General features: G+C 41.7%; 1 protein-coding gene across 1 annotated transcript in view; it reads right to left on the bottom strand.

Moving 5' to 3' along the window:
- Window positions 1–18,993, bottom strand: part of SLC16A9 (solute carrier family 16 member 9) — a 57,272-nt gene extending 38,279 nt beyond the window's left edge. Inside the window, exon 1 of the mRNA XM_014784961.2 lies at window positions 18,780–18,993. The gene's annotated coding sequence lies outside the window, so the exon portion shown is untranslated. The remainder of the gene's footprint in view (window positions 1–18,779) is intronic.
- Between the last annotated feature and the right edge of the window lie 1,317 nt (window positions 18,994–20,310).

The following is a 20,310-nucleotide window of genomic DNA, read 5'->3' as shown; positions in this document are numbered from 1 at the left end:
AGTATAGTCTATGACCACAAAATATAGGAAATACAGATATGCCATACCTTTTTTTTCTGAATATAGTATCTTATTAACCCTTCTTCTTCATATCTTGTGATCCAATATGATAAAATCTCTTCTCTGGTATTCTTTTAACTAAATTAACCGAAATTTCCACTAAGCCCACTTACTCTAATATTTACAGAAACAGAGCATTGTAAAAGTGATCTTTATTCAAAAAGTTTTTTTGACACTGTCAATTCAAATTATATTGCACTAGATACCAAAGGAAGTCAGAAGAAATATAAGGCATGGACCTTGCCCTCTAGAAGCTTATAATCCAGTTAGGAAGGTAAGATATCTGCACAAGAGAGTATATGATTGAGTACCCAAGAGGTGGATAGATATTAAATGTTTAGGAACTGGAGGGAAATGAAAGCAAGCAAGGTGAGAGCAGGAGTGGAAGGCCTCATGAAGTAGGTTGGTTCTAAAGAACAATGGCGAGATTCACAAAAACGTGACTCCAGCAACAAGAACAACGAGAACGCAGGTGTGGAATCAGGATAGGCCCAACAGGTCTAGTGGAAAGTAAAGAGGGCAGGTCTTAAGGGCTCACAGAGGAAAACAAGATTAGAAAAGGAACATGGCACCCTCAGTTGAAATTTAAGAATAAGAAAATGTCTCAAAAAGCTTGTGTTTATAACCCCAAGGGAGGATTCTTTTCACAACTTACATAATAAATCTTGGCATTAACAATCCATGTATCTTATCTAAGTGGTAGATTTTTTCCCTAAAAAATAACAAGATCTGTAAGTACCAGAAGGTGTTGTTTTATTGGAGACTAGCATTCCATGAGTATATTCAAAGTTTTGGGCTCTTATTCATATAACTATGAAAATATATGCTTCTAGGAAACGCATACACTGTAGCACATTCTAGTGTATTCTTTCAGAATTTGGAATCTCTTTTAACCAGAGTGTTAAAACACTCGGACTCTGCATGACCAGACATCTTACACAACTCAAAATTAGAAGCCGTTTTGAGAGACTATTTGAAAACTACAGTAATTTAGAGGCAGTTTTGTCACATTACAGGGTCTGAAGGGATATCAGAAAATCAACTTGAACTTAAAATTAAAACTACAAATTTTAATTTAATAAAACTTATAATTAAAAGTATAAAATTAACTCATAATTTAAGCATATTTCTTAACTTTAAATTAAAAATTAAATATATTCCACATATTATAAATCTGCCTTGGAGAGGAGAAGAGAGCACGAAATAAAACTAACCATAATACGCTATCGTTATTCAACCAAATTAGATTATCATTAGTATGAAGGATAGCATGTCTCCTAAAGCCAGAATTTGTTTTGTTAAAGGGAAAGGAGAGTTCAGCAAGTTCCAAGACACTTCCTTCGGAAAACGAGAAGGAGTGTTGATGGAAGTCCATGTTTCACTCACGGTAAAGCTTGGAAGCTCTAATGCCTTCGAGAGCCTTTAGTTCTGCTTGAATAATGCCAGTCCTTTGTTATTTCCTCAACTCCACACTGGCTGAAAACGTCTATTCTCCAGGATATAGGACGTCAGAATTACATATTTGACCTTTATGAACATTTAATGTTGACACAGAAGCTTTCTGTCCCTGAACTGTACATATACATACTATTTTTTGCCAAATTCAGAGTGACTCAATTGTCTGATCTTATTTTCAGTTGACAGTTCCCTCTTGCCTTTGTTCCCCAGGCAATAATCATTCTCTAATAACTTCTTTTTGAATATTATCTATAAATATCTCACGAAAGATTCCTAGACATATTTTTCACTTGAATTATAGAAGGAGGTAAAAACAGCAAATCTTTGTTTGAATCTCGATCACTAGCAAATTACCTGGTGCTGAAGCACTTTATTTTAATTAAGAGTCCAGGATCATGTGACTACATCCTGGGGAAAAAATGGTTGATTCCTGGTTGATTTTGTATTGATCTAGTCATCCGTGAGGTGAGTCAAAAGTCTAGGTCATACTGGGCTTCATGGCCTTCCTTCAGTTCCATTTATGCCACTCTTATTACATGGAGGGCTATAAACCACGGCCAGGGTGTGGACAATCGAAACCCTCATACATTGCTGGTGGGGACAAAAAGGCTGCAGCCACTTTGGAAAACAATTTGAGGGGTGAGAATAGGGAATGACTGTTAAAGGGTACAAAGTTTCTCTTGGGGGTGATGAAAATGTTTCAAAATTATTTTTAAATGTTTTAAAAGTAGACTGTGGTGCAAGTTGCACAACTCCATGAATAAAACCCTCTTAACCGTACATATGAAATGGGTGAATTTTATCATGTGTGAATATCTCAGTAAAGCTGTTAAAATAAAATACATTCAAAAGCTACTGGAAATTATGTTTTGGTTCTGACTCCAATATAGGTCACAAGCTTCATTCACTAAAGAGCAGACCTGTCCTTCCAGAGCGCTTCCAGTATTGATATTGCTCTTTCCCTGCTGCGACTTTTGCTGCCCCCGAAACATCTACCATTTATTCTCCACCACCGCAGTTTAGGTAAAGACGTTCTGGGAATTGAGAAAAAACTCTTTGAGAATTCTCATAAAAATGCAGGTAAACAAATCATTCTTTGAGTGTTCTAATAAAAATGAATATGAGCAAATAATTCTTTGGGAATTCTAATAAAATATAGGTAAACAAATATATTTTACTACACACTGAAGCTCATAATTCAAATATAAATTAATTAAATTTCATTGAATGGGAGACAAGCATCAGAGAGGTGGTTAAAATGTAGAAGTAATTTACATTTTCTGGTTCTTGAGGCCCCCTCCTCCCACAGCTATTATTCCACTTCCACTTTCACTCTTCTATTTCTTAAGTAGTTTCATTCTACACTGTTTGAGGGGTAATGAGCACAACATCCGCAGTCATCAGTTGCAAAAATGTCAACACTGTTATGACCGATTTTTGATAATTTATAAAGCATAAAGCTTTAAAATAACATAAGTTCCTCTTGGTCAAAGATATAAACTTTCAAGCTAATCTACTCTATTTGTTGATTCATATATTAGCGAACATCCTCATATTAACACTAACGTCAGTCCTTTGAAAGTGATAGTCACTGAAGCAGTTTTGTCACTTTCCAATGACATTTCATATTCAGCACAGTTTATGATTTCTCTTCTAAAGTAAAATGAATTTAGTTATATATCAATATCATTTTTTAAAGGAGAAGAAAAAGAATCCACCCTGTTGTCCTTCTGAAGAAACTATTAAAACTCTTTGTAAAATCACATTGAGTCATCCTCATTATATATGTACACACATATATATTTCTATATTTATAATTCTATAAGAATTTTTAAAAATATGAAATGGCTATAAAAGAAAGTGAACTCCAAATAATAATTTTACTATAACTGTGAATCCAATTGTGGTGGTGTTAATCAGATTGTCTTAGAAGTCAAGAGAGGACTAAATTACTTCAGATTACAGGTATATTAAATGTTGAAGGAAAAAAAGCCAAAATGATTATATAAAAATCAAGATATCTGTTAAAAGTTTACAGTTTAAAAATTAATGCTATCGGCCAAAAAAGTGGAAACAACCCAAATGCCCATCAACTGATGAATGGATAAATAAAATGTGGTATATCTACACAATGGAATATTATTCAGCAATAAAAATGAATGAAGCACTGATACATGCTACAACATGAATGAACCTTAAAAACATTATGCTAAGTGAAAGTAGCCAATCACAAAAGACCACATATTATAAGATTTCATTTATATGAAACTTCCAGAATAGGCAAATCTATAAAGACAGAAAGTAGATTAGTGGTTGCCTAGGGCTAGGAGGTCTGGGGGAAAATGGGAAGCGACCACTGATGTGTATAAGGTTTCTTTTGGGGGTGATGAAAATGTTTTAGAATTGATTGTGGTGATGGTCGCATCAGTCTGTGAATATACTAAAAACCATCAAACTGTACACTTTAAACAGATGAATTATAGGGTATGTGAATTATATTTTAATAAAGCTGTTATTAAAAAAATTAATGGAAACCCCAACTATATTGTCAAAATTCATCATATTGTTCACTTATAATTATTGTATTTTATTGTATGTAAAGTGTATCTCAATAAAGGTGATTTAATAAAGAAAAAAATTAATGCTATAAACACACACATGGTTACAGTGACCATATATATGGCCTGATTTGGAGATAAAATCAACAATATCTGTATGAGGCCCCTCCCCCAGACCAATGGTCCTCCTCCCCACCCATGTCCACCTCCCCCGCAACAGACACCCCCAGATTTTTAACATAGAAACAGGTTTATATTAGGCAATACAATCAGGATATTATGTGATGCTTGCTTCATTTGTAGCATCGCTCCTCAAACAAAGGAGTAAGGGAGCATAAAGCTTCTCCTCAGGGGCAGGAATGACTACACATAATAAAAGAAGAGTTTATAGACTAAAAACAACACATAAACTCAGAATTTCTGAAGTAAACATCAGTGATCTTTGGCTGCTTTATGTACATACATAAGAAGGATGTAAAGAAAATGATATGGGGCCGGCCGGTGGCTTAGCGGTTAAGTGCGCGCGCTCTGCTACTGGCGGCCCAGGGTTCGGATCCCGGGCGCGCACTGACACACCGCTTCTCCGGCCATGCTAAGGCCGTGTCCCACATACAGCAACTAGAAGGATGTGCAACTATGACGTACAACTATCTACTGGGGCTTTGGGGAAAAAAAAGGAGGAGGATTGGCAGTAGATGTTAGCTCAGGGCTGATCTTCCTCACAAAAAAAAAAAAGAAAGAAAATTATATGGAGCAAGTTAATAATATTTTCAATCACTTGATAGCTTCCCTTTATTCCTCTTAGTTTTACCATAAAGATGGGGTAGAGAGGAAGAGGGCAAATTTTTCTAGTATCTGGTTCCAGAATAATAAGAATTGAGTAATGGTTAAGATCATGAGATCTGTTGTTACACGTTTATTGGGGTTCCGAGCCAGTCTATGCTACTTACTGTGTTTTTGAGCCAATTACTTAATGTCTCTGAGCTTCAGTATTCTCATCTGTAAAGTGGGATAATAGTGAATTTAAAGTGCAAAGCTCAGTGCCTAGCACACAGTAAAAGGGTCAATAAATGTTAGCTATTACTCGAACAACCACAGTGGATTTCTGGTAATTTGATAGCCACTTTCTAAGGAGTAGTTCCTAGCTACACCAGAGTTCTTCAGCAACCAGTTACTGAATCATTTATAAATCGGGCTTCTAAGACTTTTTAGTCTTCACTTATTTCTTAATACTTAGCATATTTAAACCAAGATCTGGATATTGGCAGATTGCGATTTGGAATAATTCAAAAGTGGTGTTTACTACTAGGATTTGGTTTCCTTTCAAGTTTCAAGTTCAAGGCCTAAGCATTTTTAGTCCATTAGGAATCTCAGAATTTGCATTTTTAAAAAGTTGTCCTGGGGCCGGCCCTGTGGCTTAGCGGTTAAGTGCGTGCGCTCCGCTGCTGGCAGCCCGGGTTCGGATCCCGGGCACGCACTGACACACCGCTTCTCCAGCCATGCTGAGGCTGCATCCCACATGCAGCAACTAGAAGGATGTGCAACTATGACATACAACTATCTACTGGGGCTTTGAGGGAAAAATAAATAAATAAAATTATTAAAAAAAAAAAAGTCGTCCTATGATTCTGACCCAGGCCATCCACAGACGCACTCCGAAAAATACCAGCCTCAGTGGTTCTTGACTCTGACTGCACTGGAATCATCTGGGAAGCTTTTGAACATCCCTGATGCCAAGTCCCACCACCGAACTGCTCTGGGCTGAGCCTGACCCTTCGTGTCGTTCTCATGTGCAGCCAGGGCTGAGAATCTCTGCCCTATAGGGCAGAAGAACAACTTCTGACCAACTGTCTCATCTTCTGTCCCAGTGGAGGAAGGACACAGGCAAGACAGGGAAGAGGCTAAGAGGCAATTAGGGGTAAAGAGGGGGACTGGAGCAAGTGGAAATACTTCTGCCCTGAGCCCACTCACCCCAGTGCAACAGCCAGCACTTGGCTGTTCTTTTAGCTCTACCCTGTCATCTATACTGTCAAGAACAAAGCTTATTTATTTAGCCCCCAAAATATCTATTGATCAGCATACGTAGGATTCAAATAGGAACAAAAGCAAAAAATTTTATAGGAGTGATGACCATGGCAAAAGTTATTTTCTTGATTTTCTATAGTATGTTTGGGAAAATGCAAAAGGGAATCATTGTCTATGAAACAAAATTTAAAAGATGATTACATCCATATATGTATAGATATGCAAAAGTTTCAAACAATTCAAAAAAATAACTCTAACATGCTAATGCACCTAAGTGAATTGGAAGGTTATAGAAAAGTAAGCATCTCTCTCTGAAGAATCGAAACTTTACAAAACAAGAGAGCAGAATAATTGGACCTTCTCAGGAGAGCACAATTTTTATTTTGCTAAGCACCCTGGAGCGCAAAAGGAGAACAAAGGAATGGATAGTTGCCTGCTCCCTCTTCACTGTGACATTTGGCTCTGTCCTCACTGGTGGTGGCAATGCTATTAATCCCCATACTTCGACGTGGCAAATGCCTAAAATCTGTTGGCCAGTTTCCGGCTAGAGAAGGAGCACAGTTTCACCCTTACGGCTCCAGAGAGAGCAAGCACACACCACTGCCAGCTCTGAAGAAGAGAGGAAAGTCATTTCCTGTCTCTTTCCCATTGTCCCAAATGGCCAAGCTGGGCGCACAGCCTCTAAAGAATCATTCAACCACCCATAATGCCATCCTTCTGTTGTACAGCAGCACAGGAAAAGACCTGGGGAGAAGCAGCTCCAAGAATCTCCAGGCAGCCAGTGCTAAAATGGCCACCCCACCTCTCTTGGTCCAAGCCACACGCCCCAGCCAACCTCTGCAGTCCCCAACAGAGCAGGCATGGGGTCGGCAGATAAAACTCTGAGAAGACTCTAATGATGATGATAATGTTGATGATGATGGTGATAATTATAATAAAGCTGTCAACATGATGATGGAGTCATCTTTAATTTGTTCAAATTAGCAAAACAAGCTCTCACTTTGGAGAAGGTAGTGGAGAAGAAGCTGAGACCTTTGGGTAGTTGTATTATGTGGTCCCAAAGAATGGTTAGCAGAATTTCCACCTTTCTGTTATGGCAATAGCTACAGTTTCATACAAGTACACACACAGACATTTACATCTATAAATATGTGAAAACATATATTCTAGAAAATTTAGCATAAGGAATAAAAGCATGGGCTTGGGTCCTAAATAACCCAAGTGCACATCTCAGCTCTGATACCAGCCTAGAGTGTGATCTTTGTAAGTTACTTAAGTATCTGTTTGCCTCACTTTTTTCATCTGTGAAGTGGGGCAATGATTATTGTGATGATTAAGTGAGTGAGTTTATATAAAGCACTTAGCACAGTGCCTGGCACACAGTAATCTCTATATAAATTATCATTATTTTTTATCCTTTTTAAACATAATGGATTGTTATAAAAATATTCCTAGGGGGCCCGCCCGGTGGCATAGTGGTTAGGTTCGCGCACTCCACTTGGGCGGCCCGAGGTTTGCAGGTTTGGATCCTGGGCGCCGCCCCACATACCACTTATCAAGCCATTTTGTGGCAGGCATCCCACATATAAAATAGAGGAAAGTGGGCACGGATGTTAGCTCAGGGCCAATCTTCCTCAGCAAAAAAAAACAATATATATTCTTTTTCATCTTGAAATAGATTTCCTCAAATCTGAAAGCACTATTCCTACAAATACAGCTGGCCAGAACATCCATGACTCCCCCACTTTCCCACCACAATAGCGCGTGCACGACGCGCACACACACACACACACCATTATTACCGAATTCCTCCCTCCAAAAAAAAAGTAGGACATGGAAATGTTATTTTCAATATCTTGAATAATTTCCTGACAGTAAGAAAAGGTCAACAAATGGGAAGAGGGAAGTCTCAGTGAGGAACGACCATAAGGACAGCAACAGTCTGCTCTTATGATCACCAACAGCCAAGAGAAGAGGAAGCAAAGAGGCACTGAAGTCCAACAAGGTTTTCCTTCGCTTCCTTTCTTTCATTCTCTTTCTTACTTTCATTTCCTTCCTTTCTTTTCTTCTCCGCTCAGGAAGCTACAGAGCCTACGAGCACGCCTTTCCCAGACGCTGCTGTGCAGTTATTAGGGCACTTGTTGGTAGAACAGAGGTGAGAATTAATCATCAACGTTGACAAGGGCTAAATGTGACTTTTTAAAATCAGCTCCTTTGTCTCTGAAGCACTGCCTGAAGTCGAGTCTGTCTTTCATTCTTCATACCCTCGCTTTCTACTCTTTCCCCCGTTCAAACAGACCTCATCCTTATTCCAAAGACTCCTAAGGTCCTCCTTTCTAAACCAGTTCTCAAGAAAAGGCAGTAACTCTGTGTGCATCAAAAAAGCAAATGAAGGACCCCATTCTAGGGTTGTATCTCCACATGAGTGTGTTTCCAGTAATCAGAGCATATAACAAGACCTGCAGGGGATTTCAAACCCAGCTGCACAGTAGAATCACTTGGGAGCTTATAAATGACCAATGCCTGGGCCCAGCCTGGGCCCATTAATCCAGGATCCCTGCAGTTGAGGCCAGGTTGCTAAAGGGCCCCAGGTGATTTCAGTGTGTGGTTAATGAGCAAAAGGAGTGGACTACAGGCTGTCTTAAATAAATGCAAGTCCTAATGTACAAGCATAAAACGCAAGACTTGACTTGATTACTTAAATTGATCTTTTTATTTTAACCCACTTCAATCACGGCTATGGAAAAATATTTCAAATGTCCTCAAATCCCTATAATGATACCATCCTTTCTTAGGAATTTCCTAAACAGTGGAATAAAGAAAATTTTCTAAGGATTAAATAAACTATTACTTAAACATACCATGGAATAACTTTTAATTACCACTTTCTATTAACACTGTCTATGTATCAGACACAGCGCCAAGGACTTTCAAATGTTATCTTTTTAATCCACATAAAACTCTATTAGGTAGGTATTAATAATCCTCATTCTACCCTAGTGTCCACAGGCTTGTTACTACACTCTATTTACGGCTCTCTCCATTTAACTCTAGGAGTTATCACCTAATGGAGGTTCATAAACCGTTTATATGGCTGCAGTCTTTTACTTTGGGAAGTTGATTATAAACTTTTTTTTAACAAATACACCTTGATTTTAAAACTTTTTTTAATGGATACTTTTTTTTTTTTTGTGAGGAAAATTAGCCCTGAGCAAACATCCGATGCCAATCCTCCTCTTTTTGCTGAGGAAGATTGGCCCTGGCCTAATATCCAGGCCCATCTTCCTCTGCTTTATATGGGATGCCGCCACAGCATGGCTTGACAAGTGGTGCATCCATGTGTACGCGGGATCCGAACCTGCGAACCCAGGGCCGCTGAAGCGGAGCGCACACACTTAACCGCTACGCCACGGGGCCGGCCCCTAATGGATACTTTTTAATATGACTGAACTTGCTGATATCATTCAGGGGTTTATACTGAACAAACTGGTGTCTAAATAATAATATTTATTATACTTGTACCACTGCAGGACCTTTAAATATAATACACGGAATATTATGATCTTCAAATCTCCTTTGGCCATTATTCTTAAAAGTCTTTACCAAAGACATTTCTATTCATTTCATAAAAGTTTTTTAATATTCTTGTAGCACAAAAGACACTAAACACTACTAGTTAAATCAATATATATTTAGAGCCAATATCAATCACTCTTCCCTCTACGCTTCCACCATACGTTGCTTATACCTCTCTCTTCTTCTTTTTTCATTCTGAGAATTTCCTGGGATCAGGGAACATCTTATATTCTTTATGTTCTTTCCACATCTATGCATATAGTAGGCACTCAATAAATGTTTTTTGAGTTTAATAGAAAAAAGTATTAAGTCATAGTTTGGGAAGCAATGCAAAGTGGCAGTCTAGAGCAGTGTGTTCAAACTCTGCATCATGGATTGTGAAATCAATTGTGGATGGTGAACAGCAATTTGTAAAATTGGAATTTAGAATAGAATAAAATAAATGAGAATAGAAAATATCAGAGCACCTTCTGCATGGTGGTAAGGGTTCAGTATAATTTTGAGTTCAGTACTCAAAATTTGAGTTCTGTTTCAGTGTTTATACATACGCCTGCAAATGCGTGCAAGGTCAGGCTGTAAAATACATCTTACTGTGGGTCACAGTTGAAAACACTGAAAGTCCCTGGTCTAGAACATGGACCCTGGAGTCATTTCTTCTGGGTTCACAGTTGAGGCTCTGCCATTAGCTGTGTGACTTTAAGCAAGTTAACAACCCTCTAAGTTTCTTCATCTATAAAACGAGAAGAGTGGGAACTCTTTCCTGTTAGGATTTCTATGAGGAATACAGGAAATAATCTCTATGAAGCACTAGGCACGGTGCTTGGCATAGAGTAAATGTCTATAGATATCGTTACTCTTGTTGCATCTTTTAAAGGTTTTCTTAGAAAAACTTCAAAGAGCAGTCTACCTGCCTCTCCTTTCTTACCTCCTAATTATTCCTTAATTCAGTGTTTTCTGGCTTCCGTGCATCCAAACAAGAAAAGCGTTCTCACTGTGGTGCCCCCATCTCCTCATCACTGAGTCAGTGCACCCCCCCTCAGTCTTGACACTGTTTACCTCTCTCTTCTTTGCAAACCACTGCCCCCTTAGCTTTCCTGAGCCTACTCACACACGACCCCCTACCAGCTCTCTCTAGCTTCATCAGATGATCACAGATACACAGAGGACAGAGTCTGAAGTCTCCATCCCCAGGTCTGAAATCTCTTCAGAACTCCAGATCCACGTTTCTAACCATTTTCTATGTCAAGATTTCACCTGGATGCACTCAGGCCCCTCACACTCAACAAATCCATAATTCTTCCTCCTGAATTTCATCGGGAAAACGAACATCACCATACTTCCCCTTTGCCCAAAAGCAGCAAGCTCTTTCTACATCCCCTCCCTGCTCCTCTCCAGTGTCTCATGTCAATCAGGAACAGGGTCCTGCAGACAAAGAGCTCTGCAATCAGACTCTTGCTGTCCATCTTCTCTGCAAACCCTCAGACTGTCACAGCCACCTACTGACGGATCCCTCTGCTTACACTCTCTCCCTGCTGCAATTCATGTGTCAGGTGGCCACCAGAGGCACCTTTCAAACCATGCTTCTGAACATCTCAACTTCTGCTTCTAACCTTTCAAATCTTTTAGTGGTTCCCCTCCATTCACAGTTTATCCATTAGCAGAGCACAAGTTTTTGTTTATTATTATAAATGCACAAGAAAATCAAAGATGATTGTTCCTGCCCTCACAGAGCTTACAGCCTTCCATCAATGAATAACATTATTCAAAACTTATAAATAAAAATGAGGGGCCGGCCAGGTGGCGCAGTGGTTAAGTTCACGTGTTCCACTGTGGTGGCCCAGGGTTCACTGGTTCGGATCCTGGGTGCGGACCTACTCACCACTCATCAAGCCATGCTGAGGCGGCGTCCCACATAGAAGAACTAGAAACATCTACAACTAGGATATACAACTATGTACTGGGGGCTTTGGGGGAAAAAAAAAGGAAGACTGGCAACAAATGTTAGCTCAGGGCCAATCTTCCTAAAAAAAAAAACGGGGAGCAAAAAAAAAAAAAGAAAAAGTTGGTTTTCCAAATCCATGTTTTGTCCATATGCTATTAGGTATTTAGATCTTTAAATACTCAGCTGGCTACCTGATTCTTTTGCTTTTCCTGTAAAGATTTGCAACAATCCAGCCTCCCACCCCACACTTCTCTAGGATGTCCCACAAACCTGTGCTCCCCAAGCCACTGTCACAATTCAGCACTTAAGCCATGCTCTTTCCCTCCTCTATGCCTTTGACCCTTTAGTCCCCACCAGCGGCTAGAGGGGCTGTAACGCTTTCTCCAACAGGCCTACTGACAAACTCCTGCTTTTCCTTCAAGACTTAGCCCAAATATCTCCTCCTATTCAATGCCATCCTGACTCTCCAACAGTTAGTTGTTCCTCCTTGCAGGGCTCACACCAATTTGGGCAACCTTGCTATTACAACATTTATCACAATATATTGTTATTATTTGTTAAGGTATACAACCCACAAGCCTCTCCCATATCCCCAGCACTAAGAATTGTTCTTGGCACATAGTAAAAACTCAACAAATCTTTATAAAATGAATGAATGAATGAGTGCATAGAAATCGTTCTTACCTAAATCTCCTGTATATTAAAATGATTAATCAGGGTCCAGCCCAGTGGCACAGCAGTTAAGTTTGTGCATTCCGCTTTCGCGGCCTGGGGTTCACCAGTTCGGATCCTGGGCTGGGACCTACTCACTGCTGATCAGGCCATGCTGAGGCGGCATCCCACATAGGAAAACTAGAAGGACCTACAACTAGGATAAACAACTATGTACTGGGGGCTTTGGGGAGAAAAAAAGAAAAAGAGGAAGATTGGCAACAGATGTTAGCTCAGGGCCAATCTTCCTCAAAAAAAAAATGCATAAGAGGTGTGTTTATAAAAAAAAAGACTAACCAAATATCTTTCATTCAACAAAATGAATTGAGTGCATCTAGAAGGTATTGTGGCGTGAAGGCGATGTGGTCCCTGCCTCCATGAACTTAGAGCCTGCTTCCGTTATTGAATCTGAAGGACTAGCCAAATACATGGGTAAAAATAAAGAAATTGATTTTTTAAATCCAAATTTTTTACCAACATAACATCAGATGGTATGTCTTTAATGATCAGATAATTACCTGATTCTTTCAGATTTGGTTTTAAATGTTAAACACCCAGACATGGTTAACATACTCTCTGAAGTGCAAGGGAGGGTTGACTCACCACTGGAGCCAGGACAAGGACAAATTGTATAGCTCAGAGGCTTCTGTCTGTCCTCTCACAGTCAGCTCAGTCGCAATAAGGTATGTGGTTTCTCTGAACGTGCCATTCTTGTTTTATTTACTCAGATGCTTCCTTCCCATTGTCAATATCTGCTCTGAGCTTTTCAGACAGAGTCAGTCCACTTGTTTGTAGAATAGCTCATTGACATAAAACAAAGAACACATCTTAGCCAGTCAAATCCAAGAATCCTAGTTTAAAAAAAAAATCATGGGGCCAGCCCGATGGCGCAAGTGGTTAAGTGTGCATCACTCAACCGCACACTGCTGCGGCAGCCCGGGGTTCGCAGGTTCAGATCCCGGGCGTGCACTGACGCACCGCTTATCAAGCCATGCTGTGGCGGCATCCCATATAAAGTAGAGGAAGATGGGCATGGATGTTAGCCCAGGGCCAGTCTTCCTCAGCACAAAAAAAGAGGAGGATTGGCAGATGTTTGCTCAGGGCTGATCTTCCTCACAAAAAAAAAAAAAAGTCATATTAAAGAATTTTACTGCATAGTTCTCCTAGGAGCCAGAGTTATTAAAAATAATTTGGAATTGGATTCATATGCAAGTCCATTACTTTTGTTTTCATTTTTATTTTTTGGATCCATATAAATATACTTCTAAAAAAAAAAACTACACTGCTGTATTAACACAACTCATAAAAGCCTAACCCTTAACTTATTCACCTAGTTGCAATTCAAGGACATCTCCAGAGAGCTGTATGTTTAAGAAGAGAGACAGACTACATGGTGAAATCTTGCCAGGGTAAAGATGATGAATATTTCTTGGTCTGAGCACCAGAAGTCAAGTCTATAAATACACCTCGTCCAAGTGGAAACCAGGATCAATTTCCCTTCTGGTTATTACCTCACTTTGGGGTGAGAAGGAAGAACAGGAAGGAAAATGTTTAGAGACACAACTCTGGGTCCTGGAAATTAAACCACAGTAATTGTCCCTGAAAGAGATAATTAATACCAGTAGTTAACTGCTGGGGCCTCTGAATTATGTCAACAGCACATTCATCAAAAAAGGACATCCTTTAACCTTAAGGCCTTATAGATCTATAATAGTCCAGCACTTGCCAAAGAGCTCCTCCAAAGCTATCATAATTTAGATATGGCGAGTACTGGAATATGTTTTAGCAAAGGGGAAGAAATGGGTGAGAGAAAAAATGGATTGAGTATAAGATCATAGAAGTCTCGAAGCCAGAAGGAATTTTGGAAATCATCTAGGAAATTGGCAGCACTCAGGCCAAATCTGATCTCCAGATCTCTAGAGGTGTTTTGTTTGGCCCGCCCAAATTTTAATTGAATTTTATTTTATTTTATTTTTGGCAATTTTGAGTGAATTGCCAATGTTTTAAAAATGGAAGATTTCACATAAAAATCTGAATTTCCAGATTCTATTGAAAAATCAGAAGATCTGGCAACAGTGCACTCTCTTTCTTATGTAACAATTAGCTGGAACTAACTTTGCCCCTCACGGCATGGGCATGTTCTCTTCAGATCCTTCCACTCCCTAATGTCTCCCTGAAGCAGGACCAAGGTTGACTTGCCTTTAGAGTTTCACCTGCGCTCTCCCCACCCTCCAATTCTGGTCTGCTCTGCTCATTTATGATGCCTGCCCTCTGGGGTGAATCTTGTAAATTTACCACCAGCAATTTTATGAACTCCTCAATTTCCTCATCTGTATGAGAAAACTGAGTTTTAGAGAGACCAGTATCAAGCTTCCTTACTGACCAATCCAGTGAATGGCCACCTCTTTCAAGTCATGCTCTCAGGCTCAGAAGAGAAAATAGCAGAATTTGTAAACCATTCAGGGTCTGAGAAAAGATGAAAAGATCTAGAGATTTAACAGTTAAATGTGGGCAAAATGAGGGCCTGACACTTAGATACAAGTTAGTATAATCATCTTCCTGTATCCCACACTCTTATCATCCTCATGCTGCCAGGCTCTTGTTTCAGTTTATCTCTATCCCACACAACCCATATCCCACAAAGCTTGGCCCAAGTAGTGGTGTTCCGGTGAAGAAATCTATGACGATGCTGTCTACACTGGTGTGTTCCTTTGCTTAGTATATGTTTTGCATAATTTGTACATGATTATATAGAGTCCAATCTGTTATCTGAATACACACTTTAGTATGTTGTATACAAACTAGTATATTTGCTATATCACTTTCAGAATAGAAAAATCAAGACACAAGGCAACATATATGGGATTCCAAAATATGAAAAGATCTGGTGCATTTGGGTGGTTTATTGGGAATAATGAGAAGAATATTCAAAATTGACACTCTTTCAGAGCATCTGGCAGGTCTGGTCTTTGTGTTTAATACTATCACATTCACTAATGTTTTTCTCATCCCACATCCCATCACTTCTCAAAGAGCTTAAGAGTTTCTTTTGAGTGGGTCATAAAAGTACAAGGTCATATAATAGTTTGAAGATGTGTTAAAGCATTGAAATATATCCCATCATTGAATCTGTAAAGTACAATTAATCACTACGATGGGTAATGTACAGCATGATGACTATAGTTAACACATTGTATTGTACATTTAAAAGTTGCTAAGCAAGTAGATCTTAAAAGTTTTCACAAAAAAAATAGTAATTATGTGTGGTGATGGATGTTAACTAAACTTATTATGGTAATCATTTCACCATATACACATATATCAAATCATTATGTTGTACACCTAAAAGTAATACAATGTTACATGTCAATTATATCTCAATCAATAAAATAAAATCAGAATGATGGAATGAGGATGCAAAGAAAAAATAGAGAAACACTTCTCTTACAGGTAGTAGGCCAAATTTCTAACTACTATTAATACTAGTTATCATGTATTACGCTCCTGTTATGTGATAGCACAACTGTTCAAAGGATAGGCTCTTGAGACAGACTTCTTGGGTTCAAATTCTGGTCCCATCATTTACTTAGCTGAGCGACTTTATAAAAATTCGCAGTCGAAGACAAACATTATGCCTCCCTAGCTAATAGATAAGGTATGTGGCTCACTTGACATATCATGTTAGTAAAGATTAATAATAATTATTATTATTATTGACAATTGAAACTGAGACTAGAACATGGCTTTACTCTGCTATTGGCCCAGGAAAGTGGAGGTGTTTTCCCATGCAAAGTTTTAATCAAACTAAGAGTTGTTATACCATAAGATTGCAGATTTGGTGGGGGGGAACTATTGGATTTAAATGAAGCATTGAAGGCTATTTGGAACACATTATTCTTTTACAGTAACATTTATAGGAAGCAAATACCATTGACATTTTATTCATTTATTTATTTTAGGGGGAAGCTCACAAAATTGAACTTCAAGGCATAAACAGTAGTTAAAGATGCTAACATTGTTGTTATAAATATAATAATGATGTTCAATCACATTTTAATTCTTAGCATAGCTTGTCATACTCTCCATAATCTAGCCACATCCTATCTCCCAACCTTATCTATCTTAAATTCCAGGCTCCAGCCTGGAATTATCTTAATTATCTTCAATTCCAAACTCCAAACTGCTCTGCTTTCTTTGAACACACCAGACTTCCATACCTCTGTGCTAGTTTCAGCAGGCCTCCTGTCCATCAAGGAAATCCTCTTCCTTCTTCAAGTCCCAGTTCAAATGCTACACCCACCACAAGTTCTTCACCTCAAATGAACCTTCCTTTTCTCTGCCACTCAATAACACACTATTGATGTTCCGCCATGACTCCATTTATACTATTTTGTGTTGTAGATATTTGTAAACATGCCTATCTTTCCCACTAGACTAAACTCTCTGAAGGTGGGGACCACCTTTCCTTGAACTCAATTTTAAGTTACAGTTCAATTGCTTATCTACAGGAGATACTTTGGTGTCTACAAAAAACCGCTCAAAGAAAGGGCCAACTAGATCAAAATATATACATTCTTGCAATCTTTAATTAAAATTAAAGTCACTCAGTGATACTTTCTTGGAAAGCTGTAGTTATACAAGCAAAACGTTGTTTCTTTTGCACCTTCCTACTGGCATTCTATACCCAATTACATTCTATGAATTAAGTTCAAGAGATATCTCACTTGAGAAAAAGACTACAAAAGTTGGGTGTTCAAAAGACTGGGAAGAAGGAAAGCTTGAAGATCTGACCACATCTGTCTAATTGTCATCCTCTAGCTCTAGTTGCATGACCAGATCCACCGCCAAAGCACCATGATCTGCCCTGATACAGCTTCAGACACCAACCAATGCATACCATCCCCACTACCTTTTCCGAGTCAAAGTCAGAAGTGGGAAAAGATTTCCTAGTGTCCTGATCTACCTCCCCATATCTTTTGTCCCTCCTTATATTCATCCTATAGATATGAAGAGTCCTTGTTACTCTACCCACCTACACACAAAAGGGAAGAAACAAGGAAGGATGTTCTTAGGCAGTCAGTAGTGCTAAAAGTATTTTATTGGAAAATTGCAGGTTAAACTATTTTATTATGTAATTTCCACTTCCCAGAACCTTAAAAAGAAAACATATTTATTTCTGGCAATGATATGGGTACTAACCCTGTTATCTAGATTCACATGTTATTTAAAAGAAGCTGTAATCATATAACGAATAATCGGTGCTTTCACTTTAGAATCTTCTCTACCTACCTCAGTCCTCTGCCTGAACCAGCCAGAACAATTTCTCAGAGCTGAAGCCAACCCAAATCTAAGAAACTGTTAGGACAATCCAAATTAACAGAATTTGATGGAACAACTGAAAAATCCTACTGGGGGCAGGGGGCGGGGAGGGGAGTATTTCACCTGCAATCTGAACTATCATCCGGGTAATAAGATTTTTTAAAAATATACTTAAACTAACCGTGACCCAGGAAATTCTTCAAAAAGTTGTTATATTAAATAATTTACTATATAAGTAAATCCTGCCTAATCCTCCCGGATGGATTGACCTGTGCCGGATTAGAGCTGGTATGCCAAGAAGCACTGATCTGTTTTTGATGACTACGTTTTTAAACGGTTTTCAGCTCTCTCCAAAGCCCCTGAGCGCTGCTAAAGCCAGAGCAGGATACCTAGGGCGAGCCACAGATGGAGCGTTAAGCACCAAGTTTTCCGAAGTTCCGGCTCCAGTGTCCCGGCGGTCGAGATGCCCGTGCCTCCCGCGGCGGTCGCGGAGGCTGGGCTCCTGCGCTCGCCGGAGGCTGACCAGGTGGTGCTGAACCAGGCGTGCGTGCAGAATCCGCCCGCCCCGCGCGCTGCTTTCCTCCCAGCCCAGGAGCACCACCACCCCGACACTCCCGGAGGCACCTGCGTGCACCAGCTCCCAACCAGAGCACTTGGAGGCCTCGCTGCCCTCTGGAAAGCAGGGGCCCACCTGGGTCGCATCACCTCCACTCATCGCTCTACCACCAGCAGCCCCAGAAGCTGTCTCCGGAGTCCCTGGGCAGATCTCCACCCTGAGCCCAACCCGAGGGCACCGTCCTCCTCCAGGACCGCCTTTCTCTCCCTCCCTCCCTCCCTCTCTCTTTCTCTCCCAACTCTGCGCAAAATGCCGCCCTCAGATTCCTGGGAAAACTCGCCCACCGCGAAGACGCGCCCCATCAAAAATAGGCTATCAAGGGGTGGGCGCGAGGACCCTCTCACACACCCCAAACAAGAAACCGATCCCAAGCTGCTCGGCTGTTGGTGACAGCGTCGCCGCTGCCTCCTCCTACCGCTCAGAGTCGGAGGAGTCACTTCTTGCCTCCGGGAGGCTAGATAGCGCGGGCAGCCGCCGACCCTGGGGACTCTCCCCGCGAGCTCCAGCCTTTTACCTGGGTACCGGCCTCGGCGGGGGCTCCGGGGCGCAGCACCGGCCGGTGCCCCGGGCAGGCCGGGCGGGTGGTGCGGTGAGGACCGCGGCCGCCGCTCTCCCCTGCTGCTCCGGGCCTGCTGGGCGGCTATTTATCCCGGGGCCCGGCCCCGGCCCCGGCCCGGCTCCTGCCGGGGTATTAGGCAATTGGTCCCGCTACGCGCGTGGCCCCGGGAGCCGCCGCCCTCTGCCCTCGCGGAGCCCAGCGGCGGCGGCAGCGGCAGCCACCTGGAGGGAGGGAGCCGGCCCCCTCCTCTGGGCTCCACCTTCTCTTTCTCCTCCTCCTCCCCGGGAAGTTATTCGCCCCCACCCCCGCCTTCTTCGCGGGGCACCCTGGCCAGTCTGAACCGGCTGTGACTGCGCGGTTTGCTGGGGGAAGGAGGAGGAGATGGAGGCGGAAAAGCGGGCGGTAGGGGCGCTGCTTATGCTCTCGCGGCTCCTCCGGGCCGGGCCGGGGCAGGCCGCCCAGGCAGAGGGAGGACACTGCTGGGGCCGCGGTTCCCGGCCGGCCCGGAGCCGCCAAGGCCGCTGGAGAGGTGGGCACCGTCGGCCAGGCGCCCTCTCGGTGCGCACACGCGCGCGTCCCCCGGCGCCGCTGCGCCCCGCTGCCCACCGCGTGCTCGCGCGGGCCAGCCAAGAACCGTGCGCATTTGGGGGAAGCCGAAGTCTAGAGATGAGTGCGAGTCGCCCCTGGTCTCCCAGGCTCCGAGGGCCGCCGGGCGCCCTTCTGGCCAGAGCTGTATACCCAGCTGGCAGTGATCCCAGAGAAACGGGCACCAGAACTTTGTGGAGTTGGTGCTCCTAGGCAGTGAGGAGTGAGGATGCCAAGTGCTGTTCTTTGTGACAGCTCCATGGAAAATGAGGGCGCCCCCGCAGTGCACACAGAGTGCTGAGGGAGAGAGGCGGCATCTAAGGACGTTCAATCTGTCCAGCAGGTGGACTGCACTAAAATACACTCCTGTCTTTGGCTGACGGGTAATAGGCATGGGCGCTGAGATGGATGTGTGCTGTATCCCCACGGAGAATCACCGCAGCAGACTGGGGACAATCCGTAGGTACCAGGGCTCACTGGGTGTGGGAACCTCCTAAAGAGATATGCACCTTTTGTGTTCCTGTGTGTATACACATTTCTGAAAGGGGGCACCATACCTTCAGCTTCTCAAAGGGGGCTAGAGCCATCCACCCACCAGGATGAGACTTCCCTTTGTACACTGACCGCCTCTGGTTCTGACCTAGACAAAGACCCTACCCCTTGCAAAGGGCGGTTTTCTGAAGTCCAGATTAAGCTACCTAACCGTCCTGTGCCTTGGTTTTCTCATCTTGCCTGCATCATGGAGTCCATGTGAGATGAGAGTTCAAAAAACCTATGGACCCTGGCCCCACATGTCAAGTTTTCTTACAGATATGAAAGCAGTGGTTCATCCCTTTTGCCCTACACCATTCCTTTCTACCCAGTTTACTGACTTTTAGGTTATAGGGAAGTTGTGTGTCCC

This window comes from Ceratotherium simum, chromosome 6 (genome assembly GCF_057802395.1).
Source record: "Ceratotherium simum simum isolate JZ-2026a chromosome 6, ASM5780239v1, whole genome shotgun sequence".
Taxonomy (NCBI): Eukaryota; Metazoa; Chordata; class Mammalia; order Perissodactyla; family Rhinocerotidae; genus Ceratotherium; species Ceratotherium simum.
The sequence above is the reverse complement of the archived record's forward strand: the minus strand, read 5'-3'. Positions and strand labels throughout refer to the sequence as shown.